Genomic DNA, 9,973 nt, shown 5'->3' on the forward strand with positions numbered 1-9,973 from the left:
ATTTGATTCTTTATATTGAAAAATTATCTCTGGAGAGTATTACAGAAGCTATTTAGAACTGAGCCAGATTAAAGAAATTCAAGGTAAAATCTTACATGCCAAGTTTACAGATAAGCTTAACAGGGTTTATGATATAAAAATGGACAATGAACAAATGCACTAGGTAACTACATATAATAAGCCTTAATGGGCTATTCAACGAGGTGAAACTTTCCGATGTACTTATTTATCTTATGACCCGGTTCATGGTATGCCATTGGCAACCACAGGGGGTGTCAATGCTTACACTGTGCTATGTCCTTTGTCCTTGGCACTAGTGTGCCATATCAGTGATTGGGGCAGTTGAAATATTGTTGCTACCAAGTCATTCCATGAAAGATCTAGTCACTTTAAATTGACTAAATGATTGAAACGTGAACAAAAGAATAACACTTCAAAATTCTGAATAACAGTCGGTCTTTGAAACCATGAGCTAATACAGCATGGACCATATCCTACAGGAACTTATTTTTATTTTAGGCAAAACTATGTGCAAATATATTTGATAAAAAAAATTTTTTCCCTGGATTATTCATTTTTAACACGTACATTTAAACGGGGTTGAATGGAAAAAATAGATGTGGTGGGGAGCTCTTACCAGCCAGGTCTGTGGTGTTTAATGCATTTCTCTGTAGACAGTAGCAGTGTGATTCAGCGAGGGCATCTTACATACCTCTACTCTCTTTTTGGTATATTGGGGCAATGATGACACGTGCAGATCCATTCTGGTCATTGGGACTTTCACAACACTATGGGGAGAGGGTACGTGGGGGTTGAGTTGTCACTTTGGTCAGAAATATTATCAGTGTGCTTTCATAACTTCCTTGTCAATAGGTTTTTGTCTGACCATAGTGATGCAAAAGCATGAGACCACTTTCTCGTCAGGTTTGATTGACATTTAAGTTACCATTTTTTCTGCACACATTTGTGAAGATTGAATGAAAAGTAACGAAGAAAACTTTGCAGGGTGTTGTGTGATGTGTCTTTAATTCATTTGTCTTCCTGGTATTTCCAGCTGTGTTATATCCTTTATTGTCCACCAGAGAGCGATCTTAGATAGAACACCATTAAAGGGTTAAAGAATATGCATTCAAGAGGAAGCATATAGAGGTTGGGTAGAAGTGGCCTCTATCGCTATCTGGCGCTTGGTGAAATCTGTGGTCCCGCCCATTTGTTTGAAAGATAGGGATGGGGGCCACTTTTACCCACAAGCATGAACACTGGGAAATAGGAAGTGCCAGCAGGGCATTGGATATGCTGAGGTCCCGAATTAAAACCCTCGGACATACAACTTCAATTTATACACAGGTGGTAATGATATCTTGTTCAAAGGAGATAATATTAATGCTTCAAAAACATAAGGGTATGTTGTTTTAAAAAAAATACAGTAATCGCTTCTATTACAAATACTTTACAGGCATACAATGATTGTAGGTGACAAACATATGAAAAATTGCACTGTAAATTTTTGCACTTCAAAACCTACTTTGAATATCAGATGTCTTGCTGATTTCATAATTGGTTACATAATTATTAGTGACAAATGTGAGGCTTCAGCACATGTATGCTTTCTGGGTCTTATCACCTGTGTACTGTAAATGATTGATACATAATTGCCACAGTATTGATAAAGCTGTGTGGCAATATTCCAATCGTGTTGGCACTGGGAGACAAGGGACCTTCTGGAAGGCAACTACCATGTAAGCATAATAATAACTGTGATAAGTATAATAAGAATGAAAGAAGGTATTAGGATAACAGAAATGGTAACAGTGACGAAGGTAAAAAGAAAAAAACAGTGCAATGAACATGATTATAGAGCATGTATGTAGTGTCTGTTTCACAATCTAGAAATTAGAAACATTATCTATTTTTTTCTTGTGTCTCAGATGATTAAAAATTTCACTTTAGCACATCAAAAGTTAACAAAAGGATGAACCCAGATTTCTCACCTTTGGTTTTAGGATTGAAGTGAGATGGCCGCTCAATAACATTATTTTTCTTGGGCACAAAAATAATGTTTTTATCATTTTATTTATAGGTTTAATTGCATTTTTAATACTTCACATGCGCATATTTTTCCAAATGAAATGTGGTTCAAAAGTCTCTACATGCCTTCAGCAATATCACTGTAAAGGTGAATGGCTTTTTCCGACATTATTTACTATGCGATATCTCAGACAGTATGAGGTCATTTATATGACTGAACGAAGGTTGGATCCAACACTGAGGGCAGCCGACTAAAGTCCGGGTAACATGTGTGTATCTTTGTGTACACATGTGTATGCATGTGTGTGTATGTGGGTTAAATATGTGGTGTGAAATGTGTTTCGTAGAGCTCTTCCTGTTCCCAATAACACTTATCAGACAGTATCTTGAGTGCTGGCTCAATTGCCGCTGGACTGATAAGATGCCTAGAGCTACGATTGTCCCTACTTGAAACTGCAGTTTTATGGCTGTTAATGGTATTGTAAAATTTAAAATCAATGATACATACTGTTCTATACTGTGCTGTGATGTATCGGAACTCAGCTGTTTCAGAGAAAGCTATATAATTATCTGATGCCCAATGTTTTTTTGTATTTGTTTGTATTGATTTCTCTCTTTCGCTATTTGTCTATGTGAACTGTGGTTTTCTGGTCATGCAAGCAGGACACAGTGCTTCAACCACTCAGTGGCAGACTTAAAAGACAGACAGTGGCCATGCATATAGGAAAATACTTAAGGAGACATGGTTATTTTATTCATTCGTAAGAATAATGATAATGAAATGACCATTAAATTAAGACACTGTGTCCTCCTCTGAATCTTTAATGTCTGTTCCTTTAACCCATGGCAGATATTGTGATTATTATGTTGACCCTTGAGTATATTAAATATTGTACCTCAAAGACATTAATGAAGATTATTTTGCAATAGCAAATACACTGCGTCCACACTGCACTAAAAAGTAAGACTGCATGCAATTTTTAAAAATTTATTTGGGAGATACTTTTAATTGGGAGATAATTTATCTGGAAATATGAATAATGCTTATTTGAATTTCTGTGTCTCTGATTTTTCAGACATAAGTTCATTTTTATTTGTTATGTATTTGCCTCCCTTTCTCTCCAGTTTAGAATGCCCCATTGTATTGTAATGGTGGCTGGCTAACTAGTTAGTTGTTGGTTATTGTGTAAAGTTTAATGACCATAAATTACTTCCTGGTGTTGAGGTAGTTAGTCCAGGATTGAACCAGAAAATAGCCAATTAGATTCTGTGGGTTTTTTGTGTATCAGATTTACATTAGAGGCCGCAAGTTGTCTATAAGAAGAATCGCTGTGATCAATTTGTGCGAGTGCAGATAAGCATGTGCTCTCCTCAGAAGCGTGTGATATCAGCAGTAGCTTCATATCACATGGCAATTCACAAGTCACGCTCGCATGAACATTGGTCGAAGAACATTTCGTTAGCAGCATAACAGGTAGATGTGGAGGTGCCCAGTAGGGGATGTCATTGCACACTGTTGGGTAGTATCTGATTATAAAAAACCTGGATTACATAATCTGATTACAAGCAATACATGCCTGTAATCCCAACATATGATTAATCTGATTGCAGTTGATTTTATAAAGATTACATGATTACATTGTGTATTGCTTCAACATACAATGTACCCACACCCTTACACCTATGCACCACAAGTACACACAGATGCAAACATTACACACAAGCACAACACATGTACATGCAAATACTACACACATGCAATTTCTTTTATAAAGAGAAAATAACGAAGTTATGGTCGGGTGAAGAAGATTGTACTATATGTAATTATATCCATACTGTATAAGTGTTTTGTCACCACATTAGATGAAAATACTGAAGCCACAAACCCATGTTCATAAAACACAAGACAAAGAGCTGACAAAACACAGACAAAAAGCCCCACCTAAATGTTTCCCAAGCGAAGTAAATGTAGATAAACATTCACAATGGCACTCACAAAAAAATTTGATGAATGCTATTTCAAAAATAATCAGAATATCAGACTTCTGATCAACAAGTGTAATATATAACTCCTCATGCTGTTACACATGCACATACACACAGTGTATGCCACCTCAAACAATGCTCAGTTGGTATTAAGGGGCCTAATGCAGACCAAGAAAACATTTGTGACACCATTACACCACCACCACCAGCCTGCACTGTTGGCACAAGGCCAATTTATTAGGTACATCTATCTAGTACTGGGTAGGACATCGTTTTACCTCTAGAACAGCCTTAAATTTTTACACCACAAATTCAACAAGGCGCTGGAAACATTTTTCACGGAATTTAGTCCATGCTGACTTGATAGCATCACACAGTTCCTGTAGATTTTTGCATACACTCATGCCTTGAACCTCTCATGCTAACTCATCCCAAAGGTGCTCTATTTCATTGAAATCTGGGACCTGTGCATTTGTCATTGGAGTAAAGTGAAGTCACTGTCATACTTGTGGAACCAGCTTGAGATGATGCGTGCTTTGTGACATGGCACATCCTTCTGGAAGTATCCATATGAAAAATGGTAGACCATGACCATAAAGGGATGCACATGGTCTGAAAATATGCTTAGGTATACGGTGGCATTCAAATGGTGCTCAACTGATAGTAAAGGGGCCTAATGTGTGCCAAGAAAACATTTCCACCATTACAGAACATCCACCAGCCTGTTCCATTGAGACAAGGCAGGATGGATCCATGGGTTCATGCTGTTTACTTCAAATTCTGACTCTACAATATGCATGTTGTAGCATAAATTGAGATTTATTAGACCAGGTGAAGTTTTTCCAGTTTTCAATCATTCAGTTTTGGTAATCACGTGGCCACTTTAGCCTTGTCTTCTTGTTTTTAGCTGAGAAGAGTGAAATCTACTGCTGGTATCATCTGCTTTAAGGTTTGACGCGCTGTGCATTCAGAGATGCCCTTCTGCACACTGTTGTTTGAAGATTTCCGACCTCTCTGTTTATCTTGAAGTCTTTTGATTCTCCTCTGACCTCTCAGTAACAAGGTGTTTAACAAGGTGCACGAAACTAGACATTTTTTGTTTATTGTACCATTCTCTACCCTGTGACAGATTGGTGGCCTGTCCAGGGTGTATTCCTGCCTTTCTCCCTATGCACGCTGGGATAGGCCCCAGCACCCCCCACGACCCTGCCCAGGATAAGTGGGTATAGATAATGGATGGATGGATGGATGGATGGATGTAACATCCTCTGTAAACTTCTAAAACCCAGAAGGGCAGGTGTTTCTCAGATGCTGTTACCACCACGTCTGACGGAAACAAATGGTCAAAGTTGCTTAGATAATGTGTCTTGCCCTTTCTAATGTTTGGTTAAACAACAACTAAATCTTTTCACCATGTTTGCATGATGTATATATATTGAGTTGCAGCCAAATTATTTGCTATTTGGAGGAGCAGGCTATTTGCATTAACAAGCAGGTGTTCCTAATAAAGTGCCCACATACACACACACATCATTGCAGTATGCCCTATTTTCCATTTTAAAACAAGTAATTTCTACTTCTGATACAGTAAAACCTCACAATCCTGCCTGTGTAAGCAAGAGGGCGAGTGAACTGTGACTGGTAGCCTTGCACGATGGCACCTACTTGGCTATAGTCTCAGATAGGATGAAGTGTTGCAATTGGCTTATCACAACTGATAATTTCAAAAACTGAAGAGGTAAAAAAAATGCGGGTTAAAATAGGGTAAAACTCTGCTCCCTGCACCTATGTGTCTTGTAAATATAAATGACATGTAAATCAAAAGCAGATTTAAAGCAGACTGATCTGGTTATTAGTCTGAATATTTCTCTATCAAAATGGTATTATAATAATGTCTTAACTTCTAAATTGCAGGATTTTGTGGGTGTGATTTTTTTTTTTTAAAGTAAAGTAAATCACAGAACTTTGAGATGTTTGTGTTATTTCTGATTTTGGTGAAATGGAAGGTCAATCTGCAGACTGTCCAACTACAACAGTGCAATAGGTAGTGGGCTATTGTGTAGTTGCCCGGAAAATAAATTGAAGCTATGCAATTTCAGAGGAGCAGTGCTTACACAACACCAGGGAGTGACAGATTAGCGGCTCTGTGGAGTACATCAAGCATCTCTCTTTATCACATGTTTGAGAACAGAGAGGAATTTTTACACCAGAGGTGCGGTAAGATCAAGGTGTCTGCCTATTTTATCCTGACACTGCAACATATTTTGCAGATGACACCCTGGGCTTGCACTGACACTGGGATACACTGTATTGCACTATGGCCCACTGACACTGCACAAAAATGTATGGCTCTGGGATAAAGTCATGGAACTGGCCAACAAATGAATGGTTATCAATGCATAGATGTATAAGGTCTTGTGCCGGGACTGGATTCAACACAGTAGTGGAAACATTCCTTAAGGAATTTGGACCATGCTGACTGGACAGCATCACACATTTCCTGCAGATTTGTCAGCCACACATTCATGCTGCAAACCTCCCATTCCACCTCATGCCAAAGGTGCTCTATTGGATTTGAGATCTGCAGACTGTGCCGGCAATTAGAGTAAGCTGGAAGCTGGAATGATTTTTCTATCCTGTAGTCGATTCAGAGTTTATCCGAAGTGACTGTTTCAGTGAAAAACTGAAAGTATGTTGGAGGCGTTATCTCCACTGAGTTATAAACCCATCATTTCTATGACTACAATGCCCACAATTCTTGATGCCTACGCTGGAATCAATAATCAAAGTGAACCGTCCCCATCAAACCATTGCAGTGAATCAATTTTATGTGATTATATCTGCGAAATTAGCTTTGATAGCGATTGACCCAGGAATCGTATCAAAGCATCGGTCATTCAGTCGATCAATAGCAAGCCAGAGGAGATAGTAACACATTCACACCTGGGATTCAGCACCTGTTCCCTACTGTCTGGCGAGGGAGTTTGTGAAGATAATGGAACAAAATGCCTCTATTTCTTTAATGAGTCAATTTTTAATAATTATAACAACGCAGTTATTTTAAGCCCAGCTAGTTAGGAAAAGTCATGGAAGGAGGAGAGTTATGCATTTGCAGTGTTGGAGTAATTTGCAAGTCCAAGCACTCAATGGCATTGCCTCTGGCCTTTCTAGTGTTAATGTTACTGTACACCACCACCACCAGCCTGCACCCTTGATGCAAGGCAGTATATATCCATGGATTCATACTGTTTATGCTAAATTCTGACCCTACCATCTATCTGAATGTCACAGTAGATTTGTTAGACCAGGCAACATTGGTCCAATTTTCAAAAATCCTGTTTTGATGATCACTTGCACACTGTAGCCTCATCTTCTCGTTCTTAGATGACATGATCTGAACCCAGTGTGGTCTGCTGTTGCTGTAGCCCACCTGTTTAAAGTTCAACATGCTGTGCGTTCAGAGATGCCCTTCTGCATGCCACTGTTGTAAACAGTTGTTATTTGAGCATTTGTGGCCTTTCTGTTCGCTTCGCCCGTATACATTTGCCCTCTCTCATTAACAAGGTGTTTTCAACCACGGAACTGCCACTCACTGGATCCTGAGTGATCATCTTCACCCAAAGTTAAAGCCGTTTTTCCTGCAGAGAGTGGTCTTCCAAGATAACAACGTCTATTCACCAAACGGTTGCCAAGCATTGCACAGATGTTATCCATGTCATTGTCTTGTCAATTCCTAGAGAGGAACCAAATTAAGCATCTTGAAAAATTCTGGAATAATACTGGTGAACTGGGTTTTCACTTAGATCAGCTAAACATGAGTTGATTGACTTTCTGATGGAAGATCATGGAAGGTGCCATATTACCATAACCCAAAACCTCATGTAAAACCACATGTTTTTGTACATTGTTCCTGTAGGTTCCAGTAGGGGTGCTGCCTCCTCTGTGGCCCTTACATAGTGCATGTAAATCTACTTATGACTATTTGTCTCCCCTTGTTTTCTCACATTGTACTAACTTCAGTCATCTACACAAGTAGAATTCACAATAGCCTGTTTGTCAAACAATTATCCCATTTGCACAACATTAATAATCTAAGATGATAGAATAATTGCTGCAAATTAAGCACAGATTATGATTGACAGTAATGCAAGCGACACTCGTGTTAAATTCAGTTTGCTTATTTACTACCATGACATACTGCAGTATTTTTAAATGTTGTACAGGGGCATGATAGGTTTTGTTAGAAGCAGTGGTAAATGTCGACATTAAAAATTAGAGCAGTTATCATGTTTAACTTACACAAAAATGTATATAAAAAAAGAATAAATTAATGATTTAACTCATTAACTAACCATGGTCTTCAATCTAGACATTAACTACAATTAGATATCTTAGTGCTGGGCTTAAACAAAAACCTGGCCTAATTTGAATATTATTGGACATCCTTGCTTTATATGGATGCATTTTTCTTTTTACTGCAGTGAAACTCAGTCTGGTCCTGGAGAGCCACAGAGTCTGCTGGTTTTTGTTTTTTTTCCTTCAATGACCGATTCAGACCCAAGAAACCAGGTGACTTGAGTTAACAGGGTAATCAACTGCTTTAACTGATTAACTGCTATGCCACCCATGTGCTGAGTAACAATGAAAGCCAGCAGACCCTGCGGCTCTCCAGGACCAAGAGTGAGGACCATTGGCTCAAAGACATGCTTTTCGAAACATTTAAACTTCCATCCATGTTCTCTTTTCTTCCTGACTCTCCCCATATTAGATCAACTGATTGTTTTTTCATAAATGTCTCTATTAAACTGATGGATCTACTTGGAACACAAAAAGGAAAATGACCTTTAATTCAAGGTTTCAGCTAGGCTATCATTGTAGCTTGACTTCCACTCTGACTTAAATGCTAAAAGTCATAGTTTTGGAGAGCAATGTTTGCTCGTTTTTTAAAACTCATTGATCTCTCTTGTACCTTGATAAAGACCCCTGGGCTATGGTCAGGTGAGCCATGGATTGTGTTGTTGGCTATCAGAGCACAATGTGCAGTACACACAACGAGCAATACAAATATACACGTTTAAGATACCCTTTTTTCTGCACTGGCAGGTTGACTCTCGCACATATCTAAACAGGGTGTGAATTATTCTGGAGGGAACTGTACATGAGTATATATATAGTATGTATATATGTATATATATATATATATATATATATATATATATATACATACAGACAAGTGACAAATTCAAGGAAAAATCGAATAAATGGGTGGAGAATCAAAACGAATGCAGATGCTTCCATAAAGGTGCTCTGCATGATACAATTAAGCAAGTAACATCCTATCATGCTCTCTGGCATGTATAAAACTTCTGAACAGACCCAGTTAACCTTGATTTAGGATCAAGATGGCAAGAGGAAAAGATCTAAGTGAATTTGAAAGAGGAGTAATTATTGGGGCATGGATGGCATGACCTTCAGTCACAAAGACTGCTCAACAAACTAATGTTTCAACAGTAACAGTGGCTAAACATCTGCATTTAGATCTATGGACGAACATCATCAATAGGGTTGGAAACTGTGGTCAAAAGCGCACATTCGAGGACCGTGACGCTCGTGCATTAGTGCAATACGTGAGGAGAAACAAAAGAGCAACTCTTCTTCAGGTGACTGAGAATGTCAGTGCAGGAGGTGACATGTCTGTCATGACAGCCCAAGCTATTTTGAAAGCCTCAGAAAGAATAATTTCTTTATTGGGATCTTCCATCTGCCATTTTAAACATGACTTTAGAAACATCTTGGGAGTCCACACATCGTGTGAATTTTGCTGAATGAATATCGAAACTATATGAAGATTTTCACATTGTCAATTCATTGGATATTTCTATGTACTGTATGCTCTATTTTTGATATCACAACTTTAAGGCCATCACAAATCATCTTTTTTCAGTAATGTATGGAGACA

This window comes from Anguilla anguilla, chromosome 6 (assembly GCF_013347855.1).
Source record: "Anguilla anguilla isolate fAngAng1 chromosome 6, fAngAng1.pri, whole genome shotgun sequence".
In the NCBI taxonomy this organism is placed as follows: Eukaryota; Metazoa; Chordata; class Actinopteri; order Anguilliformes; family Anguillidae; genus Anguilla; species Anguilla anguilla.